Source organism: Macaca fascicularis, chromosome 17 (genome assembly GCF_037993035.2).
Source record: "Macaca fascicularis isolate 582-1 chromosome 17, T2T-MFA8v1.1".
NCBI lineage: Eukaryota > Metazoa > Chordata > Mammalia > Primates > Cercopithecidae > Macaca > Macaca fascicularis.
Window position 1 is genome coordinate 40,498,111 of NC_088391.1, and position 18,674 is coordinate 40,516,784.

The following is an 18,674-nucleotide window of genomic DNA, read 5'->3' on the forward strand; positions in this document are numbered from 1 at the left end:
CTCAATTTTCCCCTTTCTTCTTCTTCTTTTTTTTTTTTTTTTTCCGGAACTTGGTTTTAGTATTTGTCTGTGTCTTGTACCTGGGTATATTCTATCTCAGTTTGACCTACTTTTGGCCTTGAGTTGAAGGAACCCATCAATCATGCTCATGCACAGTGACCTCCCAATTTTCCTGGATCTTCTGAGCCATGGCACAGGAGCCATAAACTGAGATATATAAATGCATGACTACATTGTCACTAGAGACATTCAATAGTTAAGTGTTTAATAACCCTAGGTAAGCAATTGTGGCCTTTCAAAAATTCAAATATCTCTACAAGTGGTAACATTTCTTTTTCAAAGACAGGGTCCTACTCTCTCACTCAGGATTGGGTGCAGTGGCCTGACCATAGCTCACTGTAGCCTCAAACTCCTGGACTCAAATCACCTTCCTGCCTCAGCCTGCAGAGTAGCTAGGACTACAGGTGCACTACTAGGCCCAGCTGATTTCTTTATTTTTTTGTAGAGATGGTGTCTTGCTATGTTGCCCAGGCTGGTCTTGAACTCCGGCTTCAAGTGATGATTCTCCTGTCTTGGCTTCCCAAAGTGCTGGGATTACAGGTGAGAGCCACCATGTCTAGCCATCCACAAGCGTAAACATAGTAAGTCTATCTAGAAGCTCTCCTTATTACAACCTCATTTCCCCTTCTCACATAAAAGCTGGCTGAATCTGTATTTTGTTCAGGATTTCTGCAGAACTCAAATTTGTATTCAGGGTGAAGCTGTAGAGATTCTGAGATTTGACTTTGTCTCTTTTCTGATACTTCAATATCCTGATTGGTATAATTAAGAAAATAATTATTCCATATAGTTTTAAGAAGATTAATTGAAATAAAATATGTTTAAGGGATTTTTAGCCACAAATCCAAACTGTAACTGATAGTATTATCTGAAAGTTGAATGGAATTGAATCATTTTGGTTGGGTATGGTGTTTCAAGTCTTATGGATATTAGGTTTCCTTTGCTTCAAAAGCTTGTAAATGGACATTGTAGTCTACTCTGTTTATAATTTATTTGCCAGTCAGTGCATCTTACCATGTTATGTCATAGAGGTATCTAAACAAATGAAAGTAGTAGCCTTCTTCCTTTTACTGAAAGTCTCTGGTCATGTGATGAATTTTCCTGGTAAGTGAAATAGAAAGAAACTTTCCTTTTCCTGGCTGGGTGCAGTGGCTCATGCCTGTAATCTCAGCACTTTGGGAGGTTGAGGCAGGTGGATCACAATGTCAGGAGACCAAGACCATCCTGATCAACATGGTGAAACCCCGTCTCTACTAAAAATACAAAAATTAGCTGGGTGTGGTGGCACATGCCAGTAGTCCCAGCTACTTGGGAGGCGGAGGCAGGAGAATCGCTTGAACCCAGGAGGCAGAGATTGCAGTGAGCTGAGACTGCGCCACTGTACTCCAGCCTGGTGACAGAGCAACACACCATTTCAAAAAATAAGAGAGAGACTTTCCTTTTCCTTAAAGTCATGTAGTATTGTCCTGAGTGTATAACAACTCATGAAAATAATAGCTTATTTTGCATCGCAAGTTACTTAATATGAAATATAATGTGTGTTACATACATTACAACCTCTTATCCTCAAAATGACTTTCTGAAATTAATAAAATTGTATAACTGTGTAAGTAAAGACTTGGTTTGATTGTATAATTTGCCTGAAATCACACAAGTGGCAAAATGAGAAATAAAACCAAGACCAGAGCAGAGTGTTACACTGACAAAACACCGTAATGGCAGTCTTTCTAGTTTACTTTTCTTAAAGAAATTATTTCTTATTTACAAAAGTTTATAGATATGTTATTAATTTTCCAAGTTTTGGTTTTTCTTCAATATTTTCTATAACCTTTGGCTCCAACTAAACCTTATCTGTTAATAAATGTTAATACATAGAAAAAAGCAAACAAGAAATGAGCATTTATATTAACAATTTAGGAACAGTTGATTAGTTCTAATACTGCCCTTTTTCCCTTTGATGGATAAGATTGCTTGCGGTTGTGATTATGTATTGCATGTTAATAACAGTTAAATTTCCTGTTGGGGAAATTGCTCCGTGTTCTTATTAAAATATTTTATAATCTCATAGTGTTCTTTAAAGGATATAATGGACCATGAAAGGTAACATTATTTCAGGAACTTCACCATCTGCAGACTTGTATCATGGTATTTTGCATAAAACTAGAATAACCCTATAACATTTGCAAATATCTTAGGGCATTTAGTAGTTTTATAACTGGTTTTTAATGTCTTAGAGAAACAATTTAAATTGCCTCTATTACTTATTGCTGCTGCATAACCCATCATCCTGAAATATAGATGCATAAAACAAAAGCCATTTTATTATCAGAAGGAGTTAAAGGGATTTGAGAGATGATCAAGAAAAATGACCTGACCATGAGGTGTAGCAGTAGCCCATACATGCTGTAACAGTCTTGCATGTGGGATAGTTTCTTGAAGCAGGAGTCTGTCCAGAAGCTACTACTACTCAAAAAAGAAGGGGGGCACAAGAACTTCTATGGGAAGTGGAAAATGGGAGAGGGGGCTTTTGTGTCTAGAATGCCTAGGTAATATTGAACAACATAATGGAGAGTCTCAGGGTCAGAAAACTGGAGAGCAGCAGTAGTTTGGAGTCTTTTAGGTACAAGGCTTATCTTACCTATGGCTGGCAGATACTGGGTGAGGTTTCTCAGAGGATGCAAAGCAGGTAGGCTCTAAATGGCTAAAAATGCCTGTTTGAACTATTTTTATAGTAATAGTATATATTAAAAACTGAGTTTGGTACTAGTGGGCTTTTGCGCTAACGGGTGTCATCTTGTAGTGAAGAATAAACATACTAGCACCGAATACACAGAGGTCATCTTTTGGGCTCATTTAGGGATTATGCTTCCGATTCTGTAGGTCAAGATTCCATCAGAATATAGTGAGAATGACTTACATCTGCTCCTTGTTGTCTGGTTCACATCTGGGCTAACTGGGGCTCATTTTGCTTGGGGATGCTTAAATGGCTCAACTAGAGTCATGTATCTGGAGTCTCAGTGCTGGCTGTCAGCCTGATTCCTTGGGTCTTCCCACATGAAATGTCCTGGGACTAGAATGTCTGAGAAGGCTTTTTTACTCACATGTCTGGTGCTTGCAATTGGACAGCTTAAATAACTGGGGCTAGCCAAGATCTCCTTTTCCATGTAACTGTCTTGGGTTCCTTCACACCATGGCAGCTTCAAGGTAGTCGGAGTTCTTACAAGATGGCTGGCTTCCCCTAGAGCTAGCATTTCAAGATACATAGATGTAAGCACAGATTTCTTTTGAGGTATCCTTGAAAATAACATGAAGATGCTTATTCTGCCTTTGATGGGTCAGAAGCAAGTCACATGTCGACCCACATTTAAGTAGACTAGCATCTGTAAAGGAGTGAATACTGAGAATTGCAGTTCCTTGAGGGGTGAGAGAGTAAGGTGTGCAGATTTGGAGACTACTACCATTAAAATAAATTTCTCTCTGTTACAACTAACATATTTTCTTAAGTTTAATAACAGTCATTTTTTTTAATACTTTGTTTTTTCTCATTTAAAATTGGTTAGTATATGATTTTCTAACTCTAATAGTAATTTTTTTTTATTATTTGCTGTTAAGACACTCAGTTTAACATGACCAAAACTGCAAGTTTAGTTTGATCTGAAATTGAATCAGGCATATACATTACCAGCAGCATAACGGTTTTGCTAAGAAAAATATCTGAATATTCAAATAGCTAGGTAATATAATTGTTTTGTTTTCTTAATTTTCATTTCTATATTGTATAATGACCATAATTATCTTTAAAGATAAAATATACTGTACTAGTAACCACTATATCACAAAGGCATCTGTATGTGTATTAAAACTTGGATAGCTAAATAAAAACCAAAGGGATTAGATAAATCTTTACAAATTTTATAGGATAGAAATTATTTGGAATTAAATGTTGATTATTTAAATTGTATTTGGTATCACTAATTCATTTTAAATCTGTTTCCAATTACTTTCTCCTTGAGTTTCCTTATTTTTGAACAGATTTTATTAAATGCAAAACTATTAAGTAAAATATCAATATCAGGGTTTTAAAAAATTCATTTTTTAACCTTTGTATGCATGAAAATGTTTACTAAAAACATAAAGAGAAATGATAAGCCTGCATGAATTAGAAGTAAATCCAAATGAGTTACAGAAAGTAAATTGAAAATTTTTGTGACTATTAGGTTTAAGTAAACAAACTCTAACTTACCTTCTAGATATTTATACAGTTTACCATATGTTGTGTTTATACCATGACAAATACACTAGGTAGACAGTTTCTAAACTAAAAAAAGCAATATTCAAAATAAAACAAGGATGCAATACGGTGCGTTCAGGCATATATAGAGAGAGGTTGCACAGCAGTCATGTATTTGAAAAGCAGAATTTATTTAAAAGTTAATTTTACCTTGCATAATGATCAATAACATTTTCTTCCTAAGATTTTTTTTTTCTAGTTTAGGCAAGGGTGATGAACAATAATCTGTATAAGAAGTCAGTGCTGACTCTCAGAATAATGAGAAAACCAAAGAAGACCCAATTTTTTATATTTAGTTGCCTGAAACCAAAGACCCAATTCCTTTATATTTACCATGTGCAGGTGCCATCAGAATCTGAAAAGTTCCACTTATGTGAATGTATTTATTTAACAACACATGACCTGTGACCTGGATTTCAGCCATGATTACCCAGAAGTGTGTATGTATGTGTGTGTATACTGCCACAGAACATAATGAACAAAATAAGCTGAAAGAATCAAAATTAAATGACATGAAAAGAAGTTGTGATATAGGAGAAACTTAGAGTGAGAGCTGTAAGTTTGAGTATACCACTTGCTGTCATGTGTTCTTGGCTATGTTATAGAATTCTTCCAACTCTGAGTTTCTCTATCTGTCTAATGGGAATAACAATCCGTAACAGAGTTGTGACGAGATTTCAATGAGTAGGAAAAAAAATCCTTAAAAACTCTGAAGCACTAATAAAAATTTATGGTACAAAATTCAATTTAAACTTTTGTCCACTATATAGAACAATGTCAACGTTTATAGCAGAAACTGCTAAGAAATTGAGTTTGCATTAATATGTTACGCACAGGAAACATCAATATATCAGCCAATTTTGTTCTGTTAGTGCAGAGCTTGTAAAGCTGGTTTCCCTTAGGAGAATACCATTCTAAGGCTGAGGGAAATGCCTTTCTTTTCCATATGTATATAGCTGTTATCTTAATAAAGTTGTTATTGCATTGGGTTATTTGCATTGATTCAGGTTGCCTAGAATTTCCATTATGTAAATTTAGTTCCAACACAAAATACCTTGTTTGTCAATTGGTTTTTCAATTTAAAAGTTTGTCTCATTTTAATACCCCTCCCCAAACTTTCATTTTTTTTTTCTTTTATTAACTTTACACATTTGCTGTTTGTTACTTAAACAACAGCTGAGATGAGAATCACATGTGAGTGACTCAGATATGCTTTTGATCTGGACAGAGATGTTTCACTCAATTTCTCTAGCAATTTAGCGAATTTATTAAAGCTTAGCTTATGAAGTTATTTAGCTAAGATGTCTCTGAAAAAAGACAATCAAGTACATTAATGTTGGACTCAAAGTCTGGATTATTTTTCCCGTTACCAAAGAGAAAGGAAAATCGTGATGTAAATTGTTTTTCTTAAGCACAATGAAACATACATCACTTTCTAAACCTGTTTCCAATGAATCTCTAATTTTTTTTTCTTATTGAATATGGATTTGTAAAAATCTGCACTCATTCCTAGACAAAGAAACGTAAAATGAAAGAGTCACAAAATGTATAGCTAGACAAAGACTTTAGCAATCCAGTGTTTCCAACTTATTTTGGACCCCAGAACACTTTTCTCCATTGAAATCTTATGTTAAAGTGATGGAAACAAAGGCGCTCAATCAGCCCTCAATCAGCCCTCAATCAGCGCTTAGCCCTCCTCCTATTAGACTCAACATGACTAGAAAAATCTATACCTAAAACAATCTCACAAGCACACATCACCGCTTCCATAACTATAACCACCCAAAAAGGCATAATCAAACTCTATTCCCTTTCTTTCCTTATCCCCCTCACCCTAGCCTTATTCCTAATAATGTAACCTATTGCCCCGAACAATCTCAATTACAACATATACACCAACAAATAGCGTTCAACCAGCAACTACCACCAATCAACGCCCATAATCATACAAAGCACCCGCACCAATAGAATCACCCCGAATCAACCCTGACCCCTCCCCCTCAAAAATCACCCAATCACCAGTATCGCTAAAACTAACCACCACCACTACCGCCTCATCCAAACTTAAAACCCATAAAACTAACATCACCTCCATTATTAACCCTACTAAAAGACCTCCCAATACCTCAAGCCCCGAACCCCATGTCTCAGGATACTCTTCAATAGCCATTGCTGTAGTATAACCAAAAACAACCATCATACCTCCCAGATAAACCAGAAACATCATTAAACCCATATAAACCCCCCCACAATTTAAAACAATCACACAACCAACCACACCACTAACAATCAACGCTAAACCCCCATAAATAGGAGAAGGCTTAGAAGAAAACCCCACAAACCCCATAACCAATAAAACACTCAATGTAAACAAAATATACGCCATTGCTTCCACATGGACTCCAACCATAACTAACGGCATGAAAAACCATCGTTGTACTTCAACTATAAAAGCACCAATGACTCCAATACGCAAATCCAACCCAATCATAAAAACAATCAATCACTCCCTCATTGATTTACCCACCCCGCCCAACCTTTCCATATGATGAAACTTCGGCTCACTTCTCACAGCCTGCCTAACCTTACAAATCATTACAGGTCTACTATTAGCAATACACTACTCACCGGACACCTCCTCCGCCTTCTCCTCAATTGCACATATCACCCGAGACGTAAACTATGGCTGGATTACCCGCTATCTCCACGCCAATGGTGCCTCTATGCTCTTCATCTGCCTTTTCCTACACATCGGTCGAGGCCTTTACTATGGCTCATACCTCCTTCTAGAAACCTGAAACATCGGCATTGTACTCCTTCTTATAACCATAACAACAGCTTTCATGGGCTACGTTCTCCCATGGGGCCAAATATCATTCTGAGGAGCAACGGTAATCACAAACCTACTATCAGCAATCCCGTACATCGGAACTAACCTTGTCCAATGAATCTGAGGAGGATACGCCATTGATAGCCCCACCCTCACACGATTCTTCACCCTGCACTTTATCCTACCCTTCATCATCATCGCCCTCACAGCCGTACACTTACTATTCCTACACGAAACAGGATCAAACAACCCTTGTGGAATTTCCTCCGACTCGGACAAAATCGCCTTCCACCCCTACTACACAATCAAAGACATCCTAGGTCTAATCCTCCTTCTCTTCATCCTAGCGACACTAACACTACTCTCACCCAATCTCCTAAACGACCCAGATAACTACACTCCAGCCGACCCACTAAACACTCCCCCACACATCAAACCAGAATGATACTTCCTATTTGCATACACAATCCTACGATCTATCCCTAACAAACTAGGAGGCGTACTAGCATTATTCCTATCAATCTTCATCTTAGCAGCCATCCCCATACTTCACAAATCCAAACAACAAAGTATAATATTCCGCCCACTCAGCCAATTCCTATTCTGACTCCTGATCACAATCCTACTGACCCTTACCTGAATTGGAAGCCAACCGGTAACCCAACCCCTCATCACCATCGGCCAAGTAGCATCCATTATATACTTCATTACAATTCTAATCCTAATACCACTGGCCTCCCTAATTGAAAACAACCTACTCAAATGAACTTGCCCTCGTAGTATAAACTAATACACTGGCCTTGTAAACCAGAAATGAACACCCTTCCTAGGGCAATCAAAAAGAAAGCATCTAGCTCCACCACCAACACCCAAAGCTGGCATTCTAACTTAAACTACTTTCTGCACTCTTATGTTGTATGAACTTCATAAGATAGTCCTAGTATTAACCTACTCATAATACTACTATGTAATTCGTGCATTACTGCTAGCCAGCATGTATAATATATAGTACTATATATGCTTGACTGTACATAAAACATATTATTACATATCAACATGACATCCACCGAACGACATGCTTACAAGCAAGCACCCTAATATAGCCCCAACAGTAACACATAACATGGTTTTTCCAAAGTCCAATCCATCCCCCCATGAATATCGACCAAACCAACTTATGTCAATCGTCCATAGTACATTAAATCGTTCACCGGACATAGCACATATCTATTAAACAGTCCTCCTCACCACGGATGCCCCCCCTCACTTAGGAGTCCCTTGTTCACCATCCTCCGTGAAATCAATATCCCGCACAAGAGTGCTACTCTCCTCGCTCCGGGCCCATAACTCGTGGGGGTAGCTATACTTGAGCTGTATCCGGCATCTGGTTCTTACCTCAGGGCCATAACAACCAACATCGCCCACACGTTCCCCTTAAATAAGACATCTCGATGGATCACGGGTCTATCACCCTATTAACCAGTCACGGGAGATCTCCATGCATTTGGTATCTTTTATCTCTGGTCTGCACGCAACCCCATCGCAGAATGCTGACTCCCACCACATCTCGTCCTGTATGCGCCTGTCTTTGATTCCTAGTACATGCAGTTATTAATCGCACCTATAGTTCAATATTCTAGCTCCACACAAACTTTAGCAGGGTGTTATTTAATTCATGCTTGTAGGACATACCAATAATTATCTCAACCAAATACCATTCTTATCCTGTCAATCAAACCACAACCATACCTCGTCAAACCCCCCCACCCCCCATCTCCGACCTTCATCCAAAACCCACTCTTGCCAAACCCCAAAAACAAAAGTCTTAATATATCCGATCAGAGCTCGCGTTTTTATCTTTTAGGTGTACATAACTCCAACTGCCATTCTCTCAACTAACAAACATTTACTTCACTAAACACCTCTTACACCAACCCACAATAGACCCATCTCACACAACCCGAAAGAAGCTGCCTCACAACCATACTAACACCCCTGTTTATGTAGCTTAAACCCACCCAAAGCAAGACACTGAAAATGCCTAGATGGGCTTACACACCCCATAAACAAATAGGCTTGGTCCTGGCCTTTCTATTAGCTCTTAGCAGGATTACACATGCAAGCATCCCTGCTCCAGTGAAGACGCCCTATAAATCATCATGACCAAGAGGAGCAAGCATCAAGCACGCACACGCAGCTCAAAACGCTTTGCCTAGCCACACCCCCACGGGAGACAGCAGTGACAAGTATTTAGCAATAAACGAAAGTTCAACTAAGCCATGCTATATTTAGGGTTGGTCAATTTCGTGCCAGCCACCGCGGTTACACGATTAACCCCAGCTAATAGGGATCGGCGTAGAGGGTGTTTAAGATCTAACATAATAAAGCTAAACTCCACCTAAACTGTAAAACCCTAGCTAATGTAAAATAAACTACGAAAGTGGCTTTAAAGCTTCTGAACACACAATAGCCAAGACCCAAACTGGGATTAGACACCCCACTATGCTTGGCCCTAAACCTCAGTAGCAGTAGTTAGATAACAAAACTACTCGCCAGAATACTACAAGCAACAGCTTAAAACTCAAAGGACTTGACGGTGCTTTACATCCCCCTAGAGGAGCCTGTTCCGTAATCGATAAACCCCGATCCACCTTACCCTCTCTTGCTCAGCCTATATACCGCCATCTTCAGCAAACCCTAATGAAGGCCACAAAGTGAGCGCAAACGCCACCGCCGCGAATACGTTAGGTCAAGGTGTAGCCCATGAGACGGTAAAAAATGGGCTACATTTTCTATTTCAGAAAACCCACGAAAACCCTTATGAAACTTAAGGGTCCAAGGAGGATTTAGCAGTAAATTAAGAATAGAGTGCTTAATTGAACCAGGCCATAAAGCGCGCACACACCGCCCGTCACTCCTCTCAAATATATTTAAGGAATATCCTAACTAAACGCCCTAATATTTATATAGAGAGGATAAGTCGTAACATGGTAAGCGTACTGGAAGGTGCGCTTGGATAAATCAAGGTATAGCTTAATACAAAGCACCCGGCTTACACCCAGAAGATCTCAATGCCACTTGATTACCTTGAGCCAATGCTAGCCCTAAGCACAACCAACACTAATACCAAGCCAACACACACTAAACCATTTACCTACACAAAGTATAGGCGATAGAAATTTTAATCTGGCGCTATAGACACAGTACCGTAAGGGAAAGATAGAAAACCACCCAAGCACAAAACAGCAAGGACTAACCCCTGTACCTTTCGCATAATGAATTAGCTAGAAACAATTTCACAAAGAGGACTACAAGCCAAATCCCCCGAAACCAGACGAGCTACCCAAAAACAGCTAAAAGAGCGCACCCATCTATGTGGCAAAATAGTGGGAAGATTTCTGGGTAGAGGTGAAAAGCCTACCGAGCCTGGTGATAGCTGGTTATCCAAGACAGAATCTTAGTTCAACCTTAAGCTTACCTATAGAACTACCTAATCCCCCTGTAAGCTTAACTGCTAGTCTAAAGAGGGACAGCTCTTTAGACACTAGGAAAAAACCTTACGGAGAGAGTAAAACCCTCAATCACCATAGTTGGCTTAAAAGCAGCCATCAATTAAGAAAGCGTTCAAGCTCAACACTAACCACCACAAAAATACCAAACACATAACTGAACTCCTCACACCACATTGGATTAATCTATCACCATATAGAAGCAATAATGCTAGTATAAGTAACATGAATATTTTCTCCACCGCATAAGCCTAAATCGGACCGAAAGCCTCACCGATATCTAACAGCCAGGCATAACAAGCACAAACAAGCCCATGCCACCTTCACTGTTAACCCAACACAGGCATGCCTCAAGGAAAGGTTAAAAAAAGTAAAAGGAACTCGGCAAACTCAAACCCCGCCTGTTTACCAAAAACATCACCTCTAGCATTACTAGTATTAGAGGCACTGCCTGCCCAGTGACACACGTTTAACGGCCGCGGTACCCTGACCGTGCAAAGGTAGCATAATCACTTGTTCTTTAAATAGGGACTCGCATGAAAGGCACCACGAGGGTTTAACTGTCTCTTACTTTTAACCAGTGAAATTGACCTGCCCGCGAAGAGGCGGACATAAAACAATAAGACGAGAAGACCCTATGGAGCTTTAATCTATTAATGCAACCAAAAATCACACAAACCCACGGACCTTTAAACTACTAACACCTGCATTAAAAATTTTGGTTGGGGCGACCTCGGAGCACAACAAAACCTCCGAATAACACATGCCAAGACTACACAAGTCAAAGCGAACTAACACTCATAATTGATCCAATTATTTGATCAACGGAACAAGTTACCCTAGGGATAACAGCACAATTCTATTCTAGAGTCCATATCGACAATAGAGCTTACGACCTCGATGTTGGATCAGGACATCCTAATGGTGCAGCAGCTATCAAGGGTTCGTTTGTTCAACGATTAAAGTCCTACGTGATCTGAGTTCAGACCGGAGCAATCCAGGTCGGTTTCTATCTATTGCACATTTCTCCCTGTACGAAAGGACAAGAGAAATAAGGCCCACTTCATAAAGCGCCTTCATTACATAAATGACCTAGTCTTAATTTAGCAAAATACCTCACATTCCACCCGAAAACAGGGTTTGTTAAGATGGCAGAGCCCGGCAATTGCATAAAACTTAAAACTTTGTAACCAGAGGTTCAACTCCTCTTCTTAACACCATGACCACAGTAAACCTCCTACTTATAATCATACCCACACTAGCTGCCATAGCATTTCTCACACTCGTTGAACGAAAACTACTAGGCTACATACAACTACGAAAAGGGCCCAATGTCGTGGGTCCATTTGGACTATTACAACCCTTCGCTGATGCTGTAAAACTTTTCACTAAAGAACCCCTAAAACCCTCAACATCTACCACCACCCTCTATATTATCGCACCCGCTCTAGCCTTCTTCATTACCCTTCTCCTATGAACCCCCCTCCCTATACCCAACGCCCTAATCAATCTCAACCTGGGACTCCTATTCACCCTAGCCATACTCAGCCTAATCGTCTACTCCATCCTATGATCAGGATGAGCATCAAACTCAAACTACGCCCTAATCGGAGCCCTACGAGCCGTCGCCCAAACAATTTCATACGAAGTCGCTTTAATGAAATCGCCTGACAAATTTGTTAAACTGAAGATTGTGGTTTGGGATGGGGCTCAAGATTCTGCATTTCTCACCAGCTCTCGGTGGTGACTGCCCCTGCCGGTCCACAGACCACACCTGAGCAGCAAGACTTGCGTTAATCGCTCTCTAAACTTAGCTGAATACTGAAACCATCAAGGCATATTAAAATATATTGATGCCTGGTTCCTCCCCGCACCTACCAGGATTCCAACTTAATTGGTATGGATACATTCTGGGTATTGGGATTTTAAAAGCTCCCCAGGAGCTTTTTAAATATGCAGCCAAGTTTGATAACAACTGCTGTAGCGAAAATGTGCGTGTGTGCGCGCACGCGTGTGTATTGAGAGAACACGTTATAGATGTCATTTCTCTTTCCTGATATCTCTCTCTACACTATGACAAAAATGCACTTAAAATCATATTGTAACTACAATTACTGGATGGTAAACTTTTATTGAACATAATATTAATACATTTAAAAGATTGTGAGTATAATGTTTGGTCTGTTCTTCGTTTAACAATACACCATGGGTTAACAAATATAAGACAGCACCAGCATTTTTAACGATTGTGAAATACGAATGTTCCCTGCTTTATTTTTCTAATCCTATATTAAGCAGTTAACATGGTTATTTTCTTTTAATATTAAAATATATATGGTGATAAATAATATTCACCAAATACTTTACATTTCTGTTCTTATTTCCTTACAACAGTGGAATCTCAAGGTTAGGCAGCAGAGGCTGTCCATCCTGGTGAGGAGGGACATTTAAATTGCAGATTTTGTTTAAAATTGCCTGTGCATGGTGAAAATAAAAAGCAAACTGACTTTTAGCCAGCTTTATTATTGTTGTAAATTCTCTACATACAATGCATCTCCTTACTGCCTATACCCTAGACATATTGTTTCCACCACCCTGACTTTGGAGTGAATTCCAAACCGCCATCTCACAGTGTATTTTGACAGTCTCTGGGTGCAAAGATATGAGCTTTTATAGGCCTTGAGATATATATCAGCATATTTTATACAGAAGGCTATATTACTCACATCTCCAATAACAAAATATAAAAATATATATAAAATGCTTATTTCAAATGATGGGTGTTAGTACTTTTAATACCTAACAGTTTGGCAAATTTCCATATCCTTTTCTATTAGAAAGACTGAATATTTGTTATGTCTGTTAGTCATTTGTATTCTTCTTTTGTGATTGCCTTTTTACGATATTTGCCTGTTTTTCAAATGGTGTTTCTATTTTCTTTTCTTTTCTTTTTCTTTCTTTTGTTGAGACAGGGTCTCGCTCTGTCACCATAACTGGAGCATAGTGGTACAAACATGGCTTACTGCAGCCTCCACTTCGCAAGCTCAAGTGATCCACCTGCTTCAGAGGCCCATGGAGCTGAAACCACAGGTGCACACCATCATGCCTGGCTTTTTTTTTTTTCTTTTTTTTTGGAGAGATGGGGTCTCACTTTGTTTCCCAGGCTGTTCTTCAACTCCTGTGTTCAAGCCAACCCCCTGCCTTGGTCTCCCAAAATTCTGGGATTGCAGATGTGAGCCACTGTGCCTGACCTATATTTTCATTTTAAAAAGAATAAATGTTATTGTATATATGTATGGTATAAAATATGATGTTATCAGGTAGATACATATAGTAAATGGTTACTATAGTGGAACAACTTAACATATCCATCATCTCACATACTTACTCATTCTCCACCCCACCCCATAGCAGGAGTAGGTATAATACACTGATTTAGCAAATATCCTGATTACAATATATGGTTATAAAATAGTCCTCATATATATTAAAACTTCAGACTGTTTCATTCTGTGTATTTACTACTTTGTATCTTGTGACCCACATCTTTCCATTTGCTTCATTTCACTACAAACATGGTAACCACAATTTTATTCTCTATATATTTCACCTTTTTAAAAATTGCACATATAAGTGAGATTATACAATGTTTCTCTTTCTGTGTCTGTTTCATTCACTTATCAGAATGTCCTCCATGTCCAGCCATGTTGTGGCAAATGGCAGGATTTCATCCTTTTTTAAAGCTGAATAATCTTCCATTTTATATACATGTTTTCTTTATCCAATGATCCATTGATGGATATTTTGGTTGTTTGCATATCTTGGCTCTTATGAATATACTGCAAAGAACATAAGAGTGCAGATATTTTTAATATCTTTATGAGGTGGTGATTTTATTTCCTTTGAGTATATACCAAGAAGAGGGCTTGCTGAGTCACATAATAGTTCTATTTTTCATTTCTTTAGGGACCTCCATACTGTTTTCCATATGTATGCACTGATTTGCATTCCCCCTAACAATGTACAAGTTTTCTTCTTTCTCTGCACCTTTGCCAACACTTATCCCTTGTCTTTTTGATAACAGCTATCCTAAGAAGTGAGAGGTGATATCTCATAGTGGTTTTGATTTGCATTTCCCTGAATGTTAGTGATGCTGAGCACCTTTTCATGTACTTGCCCATTTTTATGTTATCTTCGTAGAAATACCTATTCAACTCATTTACTCTTTTTAAAAAATTGGTTTTTATGTTTTCTTGCTATTGAGTTATATAACTTCTTTATAAATCTTGAATATTAACCCTTATTTGACATATGGTTTGCATTTTTCCCCAATCTGTAGGTTGCTTTATCATTTTGTTGATTGTTTCTTTGCGGCACAGAAGCTTTTTAGTTTTATGGAGTCCCATTTATTTATTTTAATTGTTGTAGTGTGAGTTTTTGGTGTAATATGTAAGAAATTATTGCCAAGCCCAATGTCAAGGAGCTTTTCCCTTCATTTCATTCTAGGAGCTTTATAGTTTCAGGCCTTATTTATTCATTTTGAGATAACTTTTGTATATGGTATAAGATAAGGGTTGAAATTCATTCTTTTGTATATGGAAATCCAGTCATCTCAGAACAACTTGTTAAAGAGATTATCATTTCTTCTATTGTATCTTTTTGGTATTCTTGCCAAAAATTAGTTGACCATATCTGTTGGGATTTATTTCTGGGCTTTTTATTCTTTTTCACTGATCTATGTGTCTGTTTTTATACCAGTGCAGTACTGTTTTGATTACCATAGCTTTATAATATAATTCTAAATCTAGAAGTATGACACCTTCAACTTTTTTCCTTAGAATTGTTTTGGTTATTTTGGGTCTTTTGTGGTTCATATCAACTTTAGGATTGTTTTTCTATTTCTGTGCAGAATGCCATTGGAATTTTGATAGGTATTGCTTTGAATCCATATATTGCTTTAGATAGTTGGGGCATTTTAACAGTATTAATTTTTCTAATGATTAATGCCTATGGAATATATTTTCATTTATTTATGTCCTCTTCAATTTCATTCATCAATGTTTTATAGTTTTCAGTGTACAATTATTTAACCTTCTTGGTTAAATTTATTCCTAAGTACTATATCTTCTTGTTGGTATGGAGAAACATAAATGAATAAAGCTATAATTTGTCTTCCGTTAAGTATACTAAAAGTACAGTAAGTCCTCATTTAAAATTGTTGATGGGTTCTTGAAAACTGCAACTTTAGATGAAACAACATATAGCAGGTCCTTGAATAATGTTTCATTAAGGATCGTTTTCTTCTAGCTTTAATGATAAAAAATTGGTTTTGTTATACTTTGTTTCACTTAAAGTCCCAGTATCCAAGAACCTATACTATGATTTCTCCTTGTTTGTTTTTGCCATTGAAGTTTGTTTATGGGATGATTTTTTTAACTTTAGTAGTCTAAATATTTATGTAGTTTGATCCATCAATCTTTTCCTCATGGTTACTTCTGGAGATGTTAAGTCCCCTCTGACCCTAGTATCATATATATAACTAGCCACTTAAGAGTTTATCCAAAAATTTTACATTTTACTTTCTCTTTAGTTCTTTAATTTACTAAAAATAATTTTGTTGCATTATATGAAGAAGTAATTTTTTATCTTGTTCTCAAATGTTTAGTAGACAAAATAACCATTTATTGCTTTGTCCATTCATTACCTAGTTATTTAGTATCACATTTTTAAACCTAATACATTAAAACATATTTGGAGATGTCCCTGAATTATCCATTCTGTTCTTTATTTTCATCAATTTTCTATTTCAATATTGAAAGCTTTAATTATTTTAGCTTTAGAGTACTTTCTAATATTCAGCAACAAACGTTCCTCTTTTTCAGATAATTTCTGACCATTTTTTAGTGATTGATCTTTCAGAAAAATGTAGAATTCTATTTCAGTTTAAATAATATTGTTTTGTGATTTTTACCTGTAATCACTGCATCTAAAATTCAGTATATGCAAGTACTGGCATCTATACCCCCAGAAGTGTTTCCATGTAACAATATTATACGGATATTTATTTACTTAAGAATTTTTTCCTGATATTCAGGAGAATTAACTTTATTTGTATTTATTTACATTTATTTTAATGTATTTAATTATGTATGTGTAACATTGTATGTATATAAGTAAATCTAATATTGTGTCTCTGTGTGTGTGTGTCTGTGTTTGTGTGCATCAGGTGTTGCTATATGGGCTATGCTAGCCTTCTAAACAAGAAATTGGGAAAATTCTTTATTTTTTTTTCATCTCTTTGTAGCTACTCTAATAGCTGAATACCAAATTCTACATAAGGCATTAAGAAATAAACATCAAATGAATTTAAGAACAAAATATATGCATGACATAGACATTACCAAATCAAGATTTAGGAAAGCTGTTTTAATTTAAATGATAACTTCAGTAAGCATCAAAAGTCCCAAAACTAAGAAAATAGTCACAGTCAAGGGACTGAGTCATACTAACTTGAAAGAAGCTATGATCAGAATTTATAATCTAGTTGAAGATATAGAATGCCGGCAAATGAAAGAGTCAGGCAAAAACCTAAGACAGTGTATAGTGAAAGATATACATATATAATAAGAATGTAGAATCATTGAACTTATATATATATCAATATAAGGGTTAACATTTATTAAATAAATGTGTTTGTCCAGAGTTTATGAAAATATTAAGACAGAACCATGAGAATATGCTGGGTTGGTTCAGTGTGGTGACAGCCTAAAACGAGTGAAACAGAAAAGTCTTATAATAGCACAATTTAAAACACTCTATATTATTCACCTATGCTCGGAATGCAAATAAAAACCCAAAACTGATCTCCTGGAAACTCTTCCAGCTCAGCAGTCTGTGAACAACACCAAAAAACCTTGAAACGAGTATTCAATTACTTTGTATTGAAGATAAGTAATTTTACATAGTGTTTTACTATACATTTTCTAGTATTTATTTCTCTGTGTGTTTTCAGACACACACAAATCACTGTCATTACCACCACCACATACACTCTCACAAGTCACACAAATCCAGGGTTATCCAGTATTGAATTTTAAAAATTTTCAGAGTGTTCATGCTTTTGTCTTGCTTTGGATGTCTTTATACTGTACTTCATTCATGTTTTTTTTTTCTTTATTTTCACACTTTATTCTTTAGAGAATATTTTTAAAATTGTAAGTTCTCTTTTTGTTCTTATCATTGTAAGTCGTTTGAAATATTTATTTTTTTAGTACTTGTAATAATTATATTCAAGTATAAAAAAGAATTTTTATCTTAATAAAATAAAAAGAGATTGTCAGCTCCACATGCTATACAGGAAGCACGGCTGGGAGGCCTCAGGAAATTTGCAGTTATGGCAGAAGGCAAAGGGGAAGGAGGCACAATCTTCAATGGTGGCAGGAGAGAGAGAGGGTGAAGGGGAAAGTGTTACATACTTTGAAACAACCAGATCTCGTGAGAACGAGACAGTAATAGGGAGATGATGCTAAACCATTAGAAACCACACCCATGATCCGATTATCTCCCACCAGGTCCCTCACCAACCCTGGGGATTACAATTCAACATGAGACTTGGGTGGGGACACAGAGCCAAACCTTATCAGAGTCACATTTTTTCTCCACCAAAATCAATAAGAAAATTGGAAAAAATATCTGAAACAACTGGTTTTAAAAATTAGACCAAAGGCAACATAGGACTGTCATCCCGGAGAGAAGGGAAACAGATGATGTGGGTCACACCCACAGTCTCACTGGGAAAGGGAACTCAAAGAGAGCTGAGTAGTCTGGATAAGTTGAAGGAATCAATATCAAAGACTCCAGAGGCCAAGGTGACTAAACTTTGTGAGGCAGAATATTTGAAAGAACAGAGGTACACAGAGGAAGAGCTCCAGAAATCTGCATAGGGCTTTTCTTGTATCTTTGGCTATATACCTATCTACAGATG

The 18,674-nt window shown here is 37.3% G+C and overlaps 1 long non-coding RNA gene across 1 annotated transcript in view; it reads left to right on the plus strand.

Annotated features, from left to right (window-relative positions):
* The first annotated feature begins 504 nt into the window (after nucleotides 1-504).
* The window catches only part of LOC123569828 (uncharacterized), a 37,588-nt gene continuing 19,418 nt past the window's right edge, over nucleotides 505-18,674 (plus strand). Inside the window, exons 1-2 of the long non-coding RNA XR_006693643.2 lie at nucleotides 505-600; nucleotides 13,663-13,780. This is a non-coding gene — a long non-coding RNA (uncharacterized lncRNA). The remainder of the gene's footprint in view (nucleotides 601-13,662; nucleotides 13,781-18,674) is intronic.